Consider the following 17,410-nt stretch of genomic DNA (forward strand, 5'->3'; position numbering starts at 1 on the left):
CCAAAAAAAAAAAAAAAAAACATTTTTAAACTAAAAACGAAGTCGTTACATTCAAGTTCAACACTCCCGCCAGTGCCACCTTGTATTACCTTAACCCCTTACATAAACCCTATTAGGAAACAGCAATCTGAGAAGAAGAAAAAGGAAAGTTAACCCTAACCCTAAGCATAGGCAAAAACAAACCACAGAGAGAGGAGAAGAAAGTTGATGAGCGCATCAGAACCCTGATCGAAAATGGCGACATAAACCGCTACTGCTCCATCTTCGTCATCATTTTTTTTTAATGTAAATTTAATTTTTAGGATTTTTTTTTTTTTTGGGGTTACAATAAGCTTAGACTGTTTTCTCTCACTATTGTAAAAAAAAAAAATGTCTTTCGTTTAGTCTGTCAAGTAATAATTTCTTAATTTCCTTTGAATTTGGATGCTGCGAAGAATGCATAAATTACGAGTTTGTTTTGGTTGCAGAGACTGAAAATTTAACTCTGAAGATAAAGTTTGTGTTTGTTTATTTCTTTTTAAATTGTATCAGCAATCAAATAATGTGTGATTGATTGCGAATTGTATGTTTTGATCTGTTGCAGATTGTCTCCATTACATGCTAAGCAAGGCAGTGGTTAGATCAAGACCATCTGTTTTGTGGTGCTACAAGGACAAACTTGAACTCAGCAGCTTATATCCTTTTATTTTTTGGTTTGATAAAAAGAAATATTACTTAATTCTATTTGGGTTTTTGTTGATGTTTTTCGTGAAAGACAGAATGCGATATGACACCCCGTCTAGTTCGATACTCAATATTGCTGCGTGATTTGATTATGTTTATAAACCACTATCGTTAGCATGTTGCCTGAGAGCGTGACATAAGAATGCGCACTCAAAGTGACTCGTTTGCTAGATGTTTTTTTTTTTTCCTGCTTAATTGGCTTATTTATCTTAGTGATCAACTTGTTAAAGCTTTAAGTTTCTGTGTATGAAAATAAGCTCTCCCAAGCAAGCAGTTACTTCTTAAAGTTATTTTTGGTTGTCAGAATGGAACATTTGCTCGACCAAAATTTTAATTCCTTACTCATGCTTTCCTTTAACATTAGTTGATCAAGTCTCAGGGGTTTGAGGAGTCCAATTTACTGATGAATCATAATTCTGTTTTATAGAAGTCCAGTCTTGTGTTTATACTCCAAAGTAGGTTTTGCTGTTTTGTGTTCTCTATTTGGATAATTTCCTAGAGGCCCTCCATAATATTCACTGGGTTGATTCTTTAATGCAGTCATAAGAAAAAGCGTGCAAAGAAGATAAAAAAAGCTAATGCAGAGAGGCTGCTTGATCCTTAGAAGGTGGATCCATTTTCACTTTTTGTTGAAAGTGAGGGATTAACTTATTGCTTGTACAAGGATTCAGAAAGAATTCTTGGTAATACCTTTGGGATGTGTATACTTCAGGTAATTTTGCCTTCTGCCATGTAATTGAATTGTAGCTAAACCCTTTAACAGTTAAGTTTTGATGCCCTCTTTCTCTCTCTCTCTCTCTCATGGTAAAGTTTACCCTTTGCTCTGTTATCAGGATTTTGAGGCTTTGACACCAAATCTGCTTGCAAGAACAATTGAGACAGTAGAGGGTAGTGGGTTAATTGTATTGATACTTCGTTCTCTGTCCTCACTGACAAATCTGTACTCCATGGTCATGGTATGAATATAGGTTCTTTTGCTATAATAGCTTGTTTCTATTATCTTTTTCATGTGTTTGTGTATGTATCCTTATTTGTATGCTGTTCAAAATCTGTGCTAGTAATCTATGTTGTATTTATAAATTATGATTCTTATGTCTTTATTTCAGTCAACCTGATTGGTCAGATCAGTTGCCTTATGAGTTATGGGACCCAAACTAATTAGCGGTCTCTTTTTGTGATCTACGAGTAGCTTGGGTTGGGGGTGACAACCCATGAAGCACGGGTGCGTTTCGGGACTCGAGTATGGGTGCGGGTACGGGTGCGGGTGTGGGACTCGGCAATTTTTGAAAAAGTAGGGTGCGGGTGCGGCGAGACTCGGCGATTAAAAAATTATTAAAAATATTTTTATTTATATTTTCTATATATTTTTACTATTAAAATATTCATAAAAAACACATTCTTATGCCTTGATTCACAAAACAAAGAAAGAAGAAGACAAGAAACACATTACAATGCCTCTGAGGTCAGAATTTCGGCTGTTCCGGCGAGTTTCAAGGCCGATATCGGCCTGTTTCGGCCGTTTCCGGCATATTTCGGCCGTATCGGCCGTATCGGTCGCCGGCCGATACGATCCGATACGGCCGATATTGACCGATTCTGGCCGAATTGAAGCCGATTCTGGCCGAATCGAGCCTCGTTGGCTCAAATCTGAGAAAAAAAAAATCAGACCACTGCGAGTCGCCGCGTTTCGCGTCAGGCCTCGTCGGACTCGGGGGACTCGGGTGCGGCACCCTCCCAGCCGCGTCCGTGCTTTCTAGGTGACAACTAATGTTAACTCTCATTCTGTTTTCCTAATGACCTAACCTATACATGCATTTTTGGGCAAATTACCACAATACCACCTATGTCTAAGAAGCACAGACACTTTATTTAAGGTGCTGTACCCATGTCATTCTAATTGTTTCATGTTATAATTTTTCAAATATTGCTTGTGTCGCCATGTTGTACCTGTACCCATATCTACACCCATGTTCAGGGTCGGAGCCACGTAGAGGCTTGGGGGGGGGGGGGCCTCCCTGTGCAAAAAAAAAAAATCTATTAGAGTAGGTAGAAAAAAATTTGCCTCCAAATTGATAGCCCGCCCCCCCCCCCCTTCCAATGCCCAATTCTCAACTATTCTCTCCAAAGCCAGCTTTAGTTTAGGCATTATCACCTATATATCTCAAATAAAACAGCTGGCCCGCTCAAGTCAACACTAAAACAAAACTTCACTCTCTCTTCATCTCAAAAAATCCAACACTGACCCATGGAATCCTTTCTTTACTTCTTATTCTTTTGTTTGTTTTCTTGATACACTTCATTTGCACTGGTACTGTTGCTACCTACCAGTCCCCAAATTCTAGTCCTCTGTACTCACAGTCTGAAAAATAAAAAATAAAAAAATCCTGACCAATTTTTTCTTTCTTCATCAGCTTTAGTTTTGGAACTTGGTGACTGGTGAGTTTTCTTCTCTTTCTTAAGCATTAGACATTCATCTCTTTTTAGTGTCTTTTTTTTTTTTTCTCAACTATCCACACCTAAATATTCACATGTTCTTTATATTTTCATAGATTTTTAGAGAAATACATGATTGAAGGCATGGGGAGATTGTTTATGATAAGTTTTAAAGGAAAGATCTAAAGTTGGAGGCAGTCAGGTAGAGGCAGTAGGCATTGCCACACAAGTGACCCATTTTTACATTTTGTGAAGACAAAGTTTCTAAGGTAAAATTGTTTTGATTTATTACCTATTTTTGATTAGTTAGATATCATGTGGCTGTGGGTGTTGTTAAATTATTTAGTTTATATTGTGTACGAATACTTGTGTGTTTAATTTTTGTTTTTATTTGAGGAGTTATTATTAATTAAAGTAGTATTAAAAATGGGTTGTATGTTTAAATTATAGTGGAAATTTTGTTTTTCTTGAGTATGAATAACATCGATATAACTAAGTAAAAATTTCTAATTAAAATTTTATTTTTTAAACTTCTTTTCAGGTTAATTTTTTAGTCATATTCTTAAAGCCAAAAGAATTATGAGCAAACGAAAAATAATTGATGCATTCTTTAAGAAAAAAGATGTTAGCAATTCAGAAATCAGGACACCTGTGGCTGTAGAAATAAATGTTGATACTTCAATACTTGATGAGCACCCTGATCCCTCCAAATGTTCAAGAATTCAATATGAAGAGATAGGTCGTGATCTAGGATCATGTAAACAAATATGTGAATTCCCTATCAACAAACAAGATAAAATCCGACGAGCTCATCTTAAAGAATGTCCATATCAACCTAAAAATATAGACTATCCATACAATGATGATACTCATCGTCGTCGATTTCAACCTTCGTGGTTCGAATCGGCCCCCTATGTAAAAATTCCTGGCTGCGCTCCTGCCCATGTTTGTGTCCTTGCTTCCTAGTCCTATGTTGTGTCTGTATGAAATATGATAAATAACTCTTAGAAAAGTGTTTTCAAATGAGCTGTAGCTTAAGGATAAAATAATGGATCCTAAATTCCTAATTTTTCCTCAATTTGTTTGATGTCATTTTTATGGTATTGGATGTTGTATTTACCTAAGTGTGGTAAAATTTTCCCTTTGAATTAATGGATTGGGGCCTGTTGTATGGATGCAATAAGGGATAATTTTTCCTGGTCCTATTACGATAGTGTATAGTATGAGTTATTTATTTATGATAAGTATAGGATGAGTTTTTTTTTTTTTTTTTTTTTCCCCTTCTTGGTGTTTAGTTTTGTTATTTATTTATATTATTCTGTTGGATGATCTGCTTCTGTTTGTTTTAAAATTCATTACTTTTCTTTTTTACTTTATATAATTTTGCAAATAAAATTCTTGCTTATCATAGATGTTCTTTTTGAAATATTTATTATATTGAAAATCTACTTTGATTTCATTAAATAAGCTGAAAGGGAGCCACCATGCACACAAGATGCGTACAACAGATACACCAAAATTAATTGTTACAACTTACAAGTATCGATCAAGCAAATCAGGCAAAACAACAAAAGAAAACAATGTTGAAGCATTTATCCACTCAAACAAAGTCTTAAGGAATAAAATCATAGGTCATAAACTAATCTTGCCAAGAGAGTTGTAGTTAAATTGGTTGGCATCTCCTAATATTTTCCATTGAGACATCTGGGGTTCAAATTTCACCTCCCCCATTGTAACTATCAAATTATTTAAATAAATAAATAAATAAATAAAAAGATCCAAAATTTCACTACCCTCAAGAGTCCAAATGTCCAAATATTCCTCTCCCATCAAAGACCCCACATGAGGCAATGAGGGATTATGCTCCAAATCTCAGCATTGCAAAACCAGCTGGAATTGCCTATACAACTGGTTAAAAGCTTCAAATCATCTTTTGGCATAACCCAAGGAACCCCAAACAGTGAAAATACCATGGAGCAGAGCTTTCTAGCCACCATGCATTGGAGAAGTAGATGATCAATAGTTTCCCCATCCCTCTTTCACATGTAGCACCAATCTAGCACTAACACAAAATGAAAAATGTAGTAGGCTAGATCTCATTCTAACTTAACGAACTCTTGACGAATCAAGGGAAAATAAGCCTGGAATCCACTAGAAATTTGAGAAAACCTCGTAAAGTATTTTTTATTTTAATCTACTGAAAACCAGTGTAGAAAAATACATATTTGTATGATACCTTTAGGGTTTAAGTTAGGCCTCCCTGAAAATAAAGTCACAAATATACCCTTAAATGTCCTACGACATTACAAAAGTTCAAACTACCCCCAAATAGAATAGCTAAAATAAAATAACTAAACTTTGGTCTGAAAATAAGCAATAACAAATAAAACTAATTAATTAATTATGTGCCCCTCCACCTTGATTTATGATTATCCACTTTCTCAAGAAAATCCAGGGATACTTGTTCTACATCAAGCACAGCTAATCTCTGCTTCCGGAGGTTGTCTGTATTTAGAATTTTCCCCAAATCTGGCCTTCGTTGGAAGTTTAGGATTCCACAAACTATTCCAAGGAAAGGATTGATGAGATGTCGACTGTAACACCCTATAATAGGATTTGACTACAAAGACATTTTGTGAAGATGGCAACTGTGATGCATGGCATATTATCTTATTAAATTTCATAGCTTAGTGGACATACAGGTTCATCATTTAAGCTTGCTGTGGATTTTGACAACTATGTCAACAACACTTCTTGCTTTGGGATCTCCTCAAACGCTGGAATGATGTATTCTACATTTACTTTACTGTTTTTAGTTTCAGGTTAACCATGACAAGGTGTATAGCCCAATTGACCATGATATATATGTATATTTTACAAGTACATTGTTATGTATTGATGCCAATACTTGTGACAACTGATGTTCATATTCCTCTGTTGTTCCTAAACTGTTACTATTGAAAACTCACAAAACCCTTATTGATTTCAGGATGTTCACGATAGGTTCAAACTGAATCCCATTATGAGACTGCTGGAAGCTCTAATGAGCATTTCTTGTTATAACTTGCATCATGTAAAGCATGTGTAGTCTTGGATGATGAACTGAATATTTTACCAATTTCATCTCATATTAGGTCAATTACTCCAGTTCCAGTTAAGAAGGTAACTTTTATCAACTTCAATATAGTTGTTTGGAAGAAAATAGAAATTTTAATGATTTTTTCAGTTTTTGTGGCGGCATCCCCAGGAAAAACTGCAGAAATTTTGTTGTATCATCCTATTCTGCGTGTGATTGACTGTGTAGTTGTTTTATTCACTATATTAAAAGGGAATAGTATGGTGATGTGTAATTACAGTAGTGGTCAATCGTAATGCACTCTGATTTCTCTGAAGCTCTTGATAACTTTTTCTCTGGCTCTATTGATTATTGAAGGACTCCAAAGGGCTTTCTGAGGCAGAAAGAGACCTGAAAAATCTGAAAGAGCGAGCAACTAAATGATGATTTTCCTGTTGGTCCTTTAATAAGGAAGTGTTGTACGTTGGACCAGGAAGAGATATTTTGCTGACAAGTTTTGAGTTACCAATTTGGTGTCATGTAATTAAATGATATAGGCAAATTTGAGTTGGTAAATATTTTCTCTTGTGCGAAAATACAGTTTTACTGCACTTGGACAAGACACTTAAAAGTACAGTCACCTCGCTAGCCGCTCGTGGCCATGGGAAATCTGCTGCACTTGGTTTAGCAATTGCTGGAGCTATTGCTGCAGGGTAGATGCTTGATCTATATGTGCATTTAGTTTTTCATATTTTATGTATAAATATTTGCTTATTGACCATTGTTAGATTCTGACGAGAAACTTTTATTGATAGGTAATCTAATATCTTTGTAACTGCACCCAGTCTGGAAAACTTGAAAACCTTGTTTGAATTTATTTGCAAGGGTTTTGATGCTCTTGAATGTAAGGTATGGGCGTTATCTATCATTAAGATGGTAATGTTATTTACTATCATTAAAATGTTTTTATGAGGTTCTTGTGGTCGGTCGGTAGTTGATGTAATACTTAAGTATCTCTCAGGAGACCTTTATCAAAATGATAATCCTGGAGTACATTTTCTTTTGATAGGCAAGTTACACACACACCTAGTGGGTCTTGAGCACATGACCTCACCCTCCACTGAGCACTTGCAAGGGGAGGAGGGGCTAGTTGAGCTAGAGCTCATTGGCATAGTCCTGGAGTACTCTTTAATACATAGCTTGAACATATTAGTTTTTCTAGTAAATTAACTGTGAACTTGGTCAGCTAAGAGACTGTATGCTAGTGTGAATCAATGATGCATCTTCAGAAAATGAAATATAGAAAACTCTTGGACAATTGGTGTATAGGCATTCCTTCAGTCTGCAATGACATTTCCAAATTAAGGTTCGGTTCATATTTTGTTAATGAAGATTTTCTTCAGGAGCGGAAAAAATTTAGAAGTTGAATAATAGGTTTTTAGATGTTTTAGTTGTAAAAATGATATATTTCCCCAGTATATGTGGTGCTTGAAGTTGATTACACTTTTGAGGGATATGTTCAGTTTTGATGTATGCTTTGTGTTCCTGAAAAGATGTTATCTCATTCATTCTTCTTTTCAGAGTTCACTGTTTATATATTGAAAATGGTATACTGATCATCAAGTAAACTGTAACCCCTGTTTTCAGGAACATTTAGATTTTGATGTGGTGAAAAGTAATAATCCTAAATTCAAGAAAGCAACTGTGTGGATCAATATTTACAGGCAGCACAGACAAATAATTCAGGTTAATTGACTTAAACGGATTTTTATTGTTTAATGTGACATTATCAATTTTTTCTCTGTATGGGTATATTGTAGGTATGTGAAAATGGTTTTACATAATGATGGTCCTTATAATGTTAAATGCAACAACTTATTCAAAAAATGTTAGATGCAACACTTGGCCAGTTGCATATGCTAATGCAGCTGATCATCTGAGATAGATTGTGCTATATGTAAGCGGTCGTAGTTTCTGCCTTTTAATGTAATTTTATAGTACAAGTCACAATAATCTACATTCAGAAGATATTGGTCTCGTGCATGGGGTTTGATAATTTTTGTCATCACTAGATTTCAGGCGGAGATTACTAGATTATTGAATCTTAGCTTTCGTGAAATGGAGTATAAGCTTGTCATGAGGTTGGTATTTGAAAATTCACCCTTTTCAGATGTGTGTTCATTTTCAAATATGCTCATGCTACTCATAATTTTTCAGCATCCTGGATCCAAAGATCAATTTCATGGAGCTGGAATCTACACTTTCCACATCAGATGGATTTTTGAGTTCATTTAAAAAATGTTGTCACCACATGATATGAAGTGACTGGAAGCTTATGCCAACAATCTTGCTGGCTTTCATTTGGTAAGATCTCTAGACAGTAGTAAGGAGCAACTATATGCATTAATGTTGTCCATTTATCTATGTTAGTGGCTTTGTCTTTTAGTAATTGTTGGCAATTTCCAGTATAGCCAATCGCAAACAATCCCTGGTATCCAAGCCAATGACAAATTTCTATCTTCCTTGATACCTTTTTCTCACATTATCTGTAATCACGTGAGGGAGAGAGAGATACTTTTGAAGTGATGGAAAAAGTAATATATGCTTCTGTGGCCTATACATAAGAAGCTTTAAAAACACGTTGCCTCATGAGATTTTCTGTTCTTTCCATCTTTTCAAGCGTCATTCTTCTTTTTCTATTTAGACTGTTCTTTATTTTCGGATAGTACAAAGTTTTCCTTATTACTGATTTGGATAATCATTCAAAGTTATTAATACCTCACCATACTGGCCTGTATGGCCAAAATTTCTAGTAATCTGGTATACTTACCTCCCTTGATATGTATCAGTTTACATACAGTACTGCTTTGGTCTGTATTGACTATTTTGGCCTATGCCGGAAATTTGGGCTGGTAAACCCAATTCAGCCCAGTACCAACCTCGCCTTCTTCCTCTGCTCTCCTCCTCTTCCTCCTGGCCTCTTCTTCTTCTTCTTCTTCTCCAAGTTTCTTGGTTTCTCCATCCCACCTGACAACCTATGTGACAACCTTTTTTACTTTCTTACCTTTTGTTTTCCTTAGGTCAATGTCAGGTGGTTAGGTTAGTGTAAAATTTACCTGACTGGTTAGTTTAAAGTTTACTCTGGTTTCCCATTCCACATGAATTTACCTTGGTAGATTTTTATTTTTTATTTTTTTATGAAGGGTGGTAGAGAACATGTATTTATTTAAGAATATAAAAGTGTGTGTATATTAAGTTTATAATAATTATGTATAAATATAAAAATAGCAGTAATCCTAAAATTATACACTAGTAATTCATTTCCTTGACCAATTTGAGGCACCTCTGGTTTGGTATTGACAACATTAGAATCATTACCTATCATATAATCATCCACATATTTTTTAATTCAATGTGTAATAATGACTTTCAACTCATTAGACCATTAAAAAAATCACTCATACAATTAAAAATTTGTTTCTGATGACTTACTTTGCTTGAAATAGAATAACATGTGAGTATGAGCTTATTTTGTGTGCAAAAAAAATAGATGTATAGTGAAGTTTCCAAAAACTGTACATAAGCCACTCTCTCCACTGCCCATATCACCACCTCCCAAGCCTCCAGTAGATTGGTCCTTGCTCAATACTAATTATACTCTCTATTGGCTCTCTTTTTGTGGCATCAGTTTATCAAAATCTCCAGATGGTGAAGTCTGATTTATACCATGTATATGAATGGTGGCTTACTGCTTTGGCCAGTTTGATAATTGTTGACCCATAATTTTACAAATTGTGAAAATTTTCTTTGTAAACCTCTACTACTGCTTATGTTGCTAATCAGTGTTTTGCTGTGCAGATTTTTGATCTTGTTCTAATTCTTGCACATTGTATTTTGAAGAGAAACTTCCAGTTACATTGTCATATGCACAGGCTTCTGTTTTGCTCTGCCTTGGCTTGCAAGGCCATAGCTTTTTTTATCTCGAGGTTTGTTTCTCAACTTGGATGATGTAGTCATTCATTGAATATATGATTCTCCTAAGCATATTGTTATGCATGAGTCTTGCCCTACTACTCTTATCTCACCTTACATGTCAAACCTTACACGCTTGTTCGGATATTCAAGTAGGAGACACTCTTCTATAAGCTTGGATTTTTCGACACCTTGGTTTTTTCTTTTATTCTTATCAGCATCTATGGATGGAGGCTCGTTTGCTTAAACTCTTATTTTACAGGGACGGATGAAGCTAGAAAGAGAATAAATATTGTCACTGTTTATAAAAGTTATGAAAAAGTTCTACAAATATTTGCTCAGTATTTCTTCCAAGGAGGTTGAGTCAACCTTGCTTTGACTGAAAGAAGTAAGTTGAGCGACTGAGGAAGTATTTCCATGATTTAGAACATGAATGTGCAGTTCCTGCTTTCCCATCTAAGTATCTATCTATAATTTATGTTATTAGTAAGTTGGTTAAAATGGCCAAGTATCACTCTTTTGGCAAAATATTTAGGATCTACCACTGCAAAATAATTAGGGATCTACCTTTTTCAAAAACTTAAGTGTGTGAAACTCGAGTTTGCCATGTAACTCGAGTTTCACAAGGTACGTCTCCTTTGTTGCCCTCTCATCCTTATTAGAGAGCTCATGCCAGGTTCTGGGCTGATTTTGTTGATAACAAGGTACGTTTTATCATTTATGCAAAATATTTTAGGTTTGGTTTATTTATATGTTTGAATAGTTAGGTTTGCTAGATTTTATTTTAGAAGCTATTATATATTCATTTGTGTAATGTTTAGAGATTCTATTAGAGTTAACTAATATTCAGTCTCTATTGTTATATGTCCTCCTGTAATTCTGATTCTACTTGAAGTTTTTGTTGTTTCTAATCCTAATAGATCCAAGAGATCAGAGCAGAGTGTAGTTGGGAAATAGGTTAAACTCCTTTATGATTACTAATTTACTAATATGTCCTACGCCAAAGAAGAATGATGAATGAAAGGGGTTGGGGGGGGGGGGGGGGGTGCAATATCAACATAGAAGCAGAGTGCCCCAAGATTATTGCATGGGCTAAGAGGTGCCTGCAAAAGGAGACTGTGGCCAAGTCTCTTCCTGACCAGAAGAAGGTTTATGAGTTAGCCGTGCACTTGAGGAAAAGGGATCATGGCTTTGAGTAGAGTAATGGTTAGGCTCGAATCTGGAAGTGTAAGCAAGTTCAAATGGCTGTTTAATAGTGTTGATTGCGTTTTGTAATGTGTAAGTTTTGGGTTTGTTTACTTTCCAAATAAAGTTTGGGTCTGTTTCATCTAGGTCCGTTGTACTTGTAAGACACTTTGACATGTCTGCTAAGCTTTAAAATAGTGTTCACACCACAACTTTTATTGATAATACGAGGTCAAATGGATAAGGTCTTGTGTTCACACCACAACTTTTATTGATAAATGTGATGCATGAATACTAGTGATTAATAATCATAAAATAAAGCTAGAGAGACCTGCAAAAAATTAAAGCTAAAGAGGAAGAAAATGTAAAACTAAAATGAAATCATGACAAAAAGAAGAAATACTAGGTAATTTCGAGAGAAACTCTTTAAATTTTTATGTATTTTAATTGAATGTGAATTTTAAAAATTTAATTATTGAATTGTATATTTTTTGTGTTTTTAACGCGCATATTAAATTTCATTTTTATTTACTGTTTAATCAATAAACTTATTTTTGATCCATTATTTTAGTTTACAAAAACTTGAAATTTACATATTTGATTGATGGCATAGTTTTTAATCTTTGATGACATATTTTAGTGGTGGGAATGAAAAATGATGGTTTTTTTTTTTTTTTTGCTTTTCATTAACATGTTGAATTTATGAAGTTTTTTTTTTCCAAACATTCTTTCTGCCTACTCTTAGCATTTGTCATGTTATATTTTCAAGAGAGTCCAATAGTATATGATATTATTTTTTAGGATAGTTCTATAGTTTGTCGCTATGTTATATACACAATCATCTACTATGTGTGGATGTCAATTAGTTTAACTGGTAAATTCTTTTTTTAATCAAAGAATGGACTTAGTTTTGAATTCCTTCCGCTTACAATAAAAGGAAATCCATTGGGGTATTGGCATTATAGTAAAGAATAATCATCATACTATGAGGAGGTCATATGAGTTCATCTCATAGAATACTTTTTTCTGAAGGTTTAAAGAAATATTCTTCTATATTGATTTGAAATTCATTACTGTCATTTTTCATCCTTTTATATAATTTGTGGAAAATTCAAGTTTATTATGTTTCAAGGAAGGTATTAACCACAAAAGGGGAAGAGCTGGAGGCAGGCAAGAAGGAATTCATTGAAACCTTCAAGATATTGGAGTGGGAGCTTGATGACAAGCCTTACTTTGGGGGTGAAACATTTGGGTTTGTGGACCTTTCCCTTATCCCCTTCTACAGCTGGTTCATTGTCTATGAGATTTTTGGCAATATCAACATAGAGGCAAAGTGCCCCAAGATTATTGCATGGGCTAAGAGGTGCCTGCAAAAGGAGATTGTGGCCAAGTCTCTTCCTGACCGGAAGAAGGTTTATGAGTTTGATGAGTAGTCGAGGAAAAGGGATGGCTTGGAGTAGACTAATGGTTAGGCTCAAATCTGGAAGTGTTAGCATGTTCAAATGGTTGTGTAAATGCTGTGAGCCTGTGACTTTATTTTATGTGGAGTAGACATAAATTTCAGTATATATGCAAATGCTGGGCCATATTAACCACCTTACACCCCCCCAACCCCCCCCCCCTCCCCAAAAAAAGTAATGTGTCAAACTTGATTATTTCACACCTTGTACACCAAGGTTTTCAAACCCGAACTATTCATTGAACCTTAAAAGGGAGAGGTTCAAGGTTTTTGAAGTCGAATCGAGGCCGAACCGGGGTCGAACCATGATGACATTATAATTAATTTAATAATTATTTTAAAGCGTAAATATAGATATTAAATTTATAAAACTAGTAAAATTGACTAAGATATTTATATATGTAAGGGAAATTTAATGATTTTCAAGCATATATTTAATAATTAAATAAGAAAGTTAACAGAATAAAATAATAACCCTGAAAATATTAAAATTTATGATTAATTTTTGAAGTAAAGTTGAATATCTTTGAAGGATTTTAATTATAATTTTTTTTTATTCCTTGTAAGAGATGGATAATTTAATTAAGTAGAATAAAATTGTGTTAAGTTGTTTTTATTATAAAAAAAAAAATTGCTAAGGGGTTGGACTGCACGATTCTTGCCTTCCGGTCCAATCCGAGTCTAAAAACCTTGATTACATTAGCATATAATNAACCCCCTCCCCCCCCCCCCCCCCCCCTTCAAAAAAAAAAAAAAAAAGTAATGTCTCAAACTTGATTATTTCACACCTTGTACACAAGATACCCTAGAAACAAAGAGTGTGTGGCTTTGGTGTACAAAAAAAAAGTAGAGTGGGACCCGCAAAATGAAAATTTGGTGAGAAAAAAAATAGAGAGAGAAGCTCTTAAACAGTACATGCCCATGGTTTTTTAACCAAATACAATGCTTGGTTGACCAAAAACAATACTTGTCTTGTGAAGAAATAAGCTACCTTTTCCTAGAATAAGTTTCTTTGCTACGGGGCCCATAAAATAGAAATTTACGCCAAAAGCCAACTGATCCTCGTAATAGTGTGCGTAGGGATTAGATTATAAGCCAACTTTCTAATTCCAAATCATCAATTAAAAATAAAAGTCAACAATTAAATAGACACTAATTGTAGTCATCACTCAACAACTTTACCACTATTTATAGTCATATCCGCCCATGACTATAAATCTTTAGTCTCTTCGAAGTGTTTTTGCATTCTCTTTTCATTTGCTTCAATACCTTGAGTTCTGTAGCAATGGCGGACAAGGTGATTCTGATGGATTTCTGGGCCAGCTTGTTTGCGACGAGGGTCAGGATTGCACTGGCCGAGAAGGGTATCGAGTATGAGTGCAAGGAAGAAGACTTATGGACAAAAGCTGCAGTAAAGAGCCCCCTACTTTTAGAGATGAACCCCATTCACAAGAAGATCCCAGTTCTCATCCACAACGGGAAACCGGTGTGTGAGTCACTCATCATTGTTCAGTACATAGATGAGGTCTGGAAGGATAGGTCTCCTTTGCTGCCTTCTCATCCTTACCAGAGAGCTCATGCTAGGTTTTGGGCTGATTTTGTTGATAAAAAGGTACGTTTTATCGTCTGTGCAAAATATTTTATGTTAGGTTTATTATGTTTGACTCGTTAGGTTTGCTAGATTTTATTTTAGAAGCTATTATGTATTTATTTGTGTAATGTTTAGATACTATTACAGTTAACTAATATTCAGTCTCTGCTGTATCTGCTCCTGCAATTCTGATTCTACTTGAAGTTTTTGTTTCTAATACTAGTAGATCCAAGAGATCAGAGCAGAGTGTAGTTGGGGAATAAGTTAAACCCCTTTATGATTACTAATATGTCCTATGCCAAAGAAGAAAGATGAACGAAGTAAAGGGGGAAAAAGAAGAAAGAAAAATGATGGTTTTTGTTTGCTTTTCATTGACATGTTGAATTTATGTAGTTTTTGGGTACTGAGTCGAACATTCTTTCTGCCTACCCTTAGCATTTGTCATGTTATGTCTTCAAGGGAGTCCAGTGGTATATGATACTATTATATTTTTTAGGAGAGTTCTATAGTTTGTCGATATCTCACAAGCAATCATCTATTATGTGTGGGTGCCAGTTAATTTACCTAGTAAAATTTTTTTTTATAATCAAACAATGGACTTGATTTTGAATTTGCCTACAACAAAAGGAAATTTATTTTTGTATTGGCATGATAGTAAAGAATAATCATCAATTCATCATGCCATTATGAGATAGAGGTCATTTGAGTTCATTTTTTTCAAGAGAGTCTAGTGGTATATTTTTTAGGAGAGTTCTATAGTTTGTTGATATCTCACAAGCAATCATCTATTATGTGTGGGTGCCAGTTAATTTACCTAGTAAAGTTTTTTTTTGTAATCAAACAATGGACTTGATTTTGAATTTTGCCTACGGCAAAAGGAAATTTATTTTTGTATTGGCATGATAGTAAAGAATAATCATCAGTTCATCATGCCATTATGAGATAGAGGTCATTTGAGTTCATTTCACAGAATACTTTTTTCTTGAGGTGTGAAGAAATTTATATTCTTCTATCCCAATAGATTTGATTTGAAATTCATTATTGTTATTTTTTATCCTTTTATATAATCTGTGGAAAATACAGGTTTTTGATGCTTCACGGAAGTTATGGACCACCAAAGGAGAAGAGTTGGAGGCAGGCAAGAAAGAATTTATTGAAGCCTTCAAGATATTGGAGGGGGAGCTTGGTGACAAGCCTTAGTTTGAGGGTGAAACATTTGGGTTTGTGGACCTTTCTCTTATCCCTTACTATAGCTGGTTCATTGCCTATGAGATATTTGGCAATATCAACATAGAAGCAGAGTGCCCCAAGATTATTGCATGGGTTAAGAGGTGCCTGCAAAAGGAGACTCTGGCCAAGTCTCTTCCTGACCAGAAGAAGGTTTATGAGTTAGCCGTGCACTTGAGGAAAAGGGATCATGGCTTTGAGTAGAGTAATGGTTAGGCTCGAATCTGGAAGTGTAAGCAAGTTCAAATGGCTGTTTAATAGTGTTGATTACGTTTTGTAATGTGTAAGTTTTGGGTTTGTTTACTTTCCAAATAAAGTTTGGGTCTGTTTCATCTAGGTCCGTTGAACTTGTAAGACACTTCGATATGTCTGCTAAGCTTTAAAATAGTGTAAAAAACAAATTGAAATTGCATAAAAAGCAATGAAGGGTTGGCATTTGAATTATGAAGAAAATACGAAATTTACACCTGCAACTGCTGGAATTTTGAGCTACAGGAAAATTTTCATTTATGGATTTAATTTCATATACCATAATATGTTGTTGAAATGCACAAAAAAGGGAAAACAATCATTTGTAATATTCCTTGGCTTTTCAAGCATTTGTCATTTTTTTTATTTTTATGAGAAGAAGCATTTGTCAATTTTGATTAAAAGCGTCGAGTTGTAGTTAATTTATATATGATTCAGATAAAAATTGTATACTGACTTCGTTGTATCATTCTGAATCCCAACATGTCATTATGCCCATAAGCATCGCCATGAATTCTTTTTTGTAAGACAGCTTTATAAATTGAATATGCAAAATCTCCATCTCAAACTCATATTTTCAATCCTGATAGCATCTAATTGATTAGACATTTTCTCACCCAAATTAGAAAGAAAAAAAAAATTACATTTTCTATTTTATTTACCCACTTTAATAACGTGCTAGTCGTAGATCCACGCGATGTGGAAGAATAAATAATTATTTTGTATTGTTATATAATGTATGATTTTTTTCTAAAAATTTTTGAAGATAATTTGTTCTCCCTACAAATTAAACAATTTATATCTGGTTTAATTAAGTCTACTTTGGTCCAATTTAGTTCACTTGGTCCATTTTGGTCCCCCTTCAGTCCATTTTAGACTAATTGGGCCTTAATTTGATTCTTTTTGTAGGTTTTCTTTTCAATTTTAGCCCAAAAATTCTTTTTTTTTTTCCTTAATTTTTGGGTTGAAAGGTATGAAATTAGTATATTTGGGCTAAACTCTTTAGTTTTGAGTTAAAAAATACAAAGAAAATACTAACATAGACATTAGAAATTAGAAATATGAGCCCTAAAAATAATAAATATTCAAAAGTCTTATTCGGTCCACATCGGTTCTATTCTATTCGATCCTATTATGTCCATTTGGTCCACTTTGTTTTATTTGGTCCAATTCGGTCCATTTGGATCACTTCGATTCATTTTAATCCACTTCGATCTATTTTTGTGCACTTACATAATGGGAAAAGATATGTTTGAGTTGAAAGCACCTAATTTAAATCAAAATTAATTAAATATTTATATAAATCTCAAACTCATAATATCTAAAATCTTAAACATAGCATTTATTGTTATTACGCTTTTGTTAAGCACATTAATGTAGCATTTGAGTTCACTTTGGTACAACTATATTCAAGTGAAAATCTTTCTAAACATAAATTCTATGAATATACAAATGTAATCTAAGGGTCGTCAATGGGCCGGGTCGGGTTGGCCCGACCCATTTTTACTTGGCCCAT

General features: G+C 34.4%; 3 pseudogenes; all 3 read left to right on the top strand.

Moving 5' to 3' along the window:
• Positions 1–8,055, top strand: part of LOC112034594 (RNA cytidine acetyltransferase 2-like) — a 30,616-nt pseudogene extending 22,561 nt beyond the window's left edge.
• A 1,861-nt stretch (positions 8,056–9,916) lies between these two features.
• On the top strand, positions 9,917–12,936 carry LOC136061281 (probable glutathione S-transferase; annotated as a pseudogene).
• A 1,036-nt stretch (positions 12,937–13,972) lies between these two features.
• Positions 13,973–16,118, top strand: LOC112034593 (probable glutathione S-transferase; annotated as a pseudogene).
• Positions 16,119–17,410: the final 1,292 nt, after the last annotated feature.

The sequence above is a fragment of the Quercus suber genome, unplaced genomic scaffold, assembly GCF_002906115.3.
Source record: "Quercus suber isolate HL8 unplaced genomic scaffold, Cork oak 2.0 scaffold_666, whole genome shotgun sequence".
Lineage (NCBI taxonomy): Eukaryota > Viridiplantae > Streptophyta > Magnoliopsida > Fagales > Fagaceae > Quercus > Quercus suber.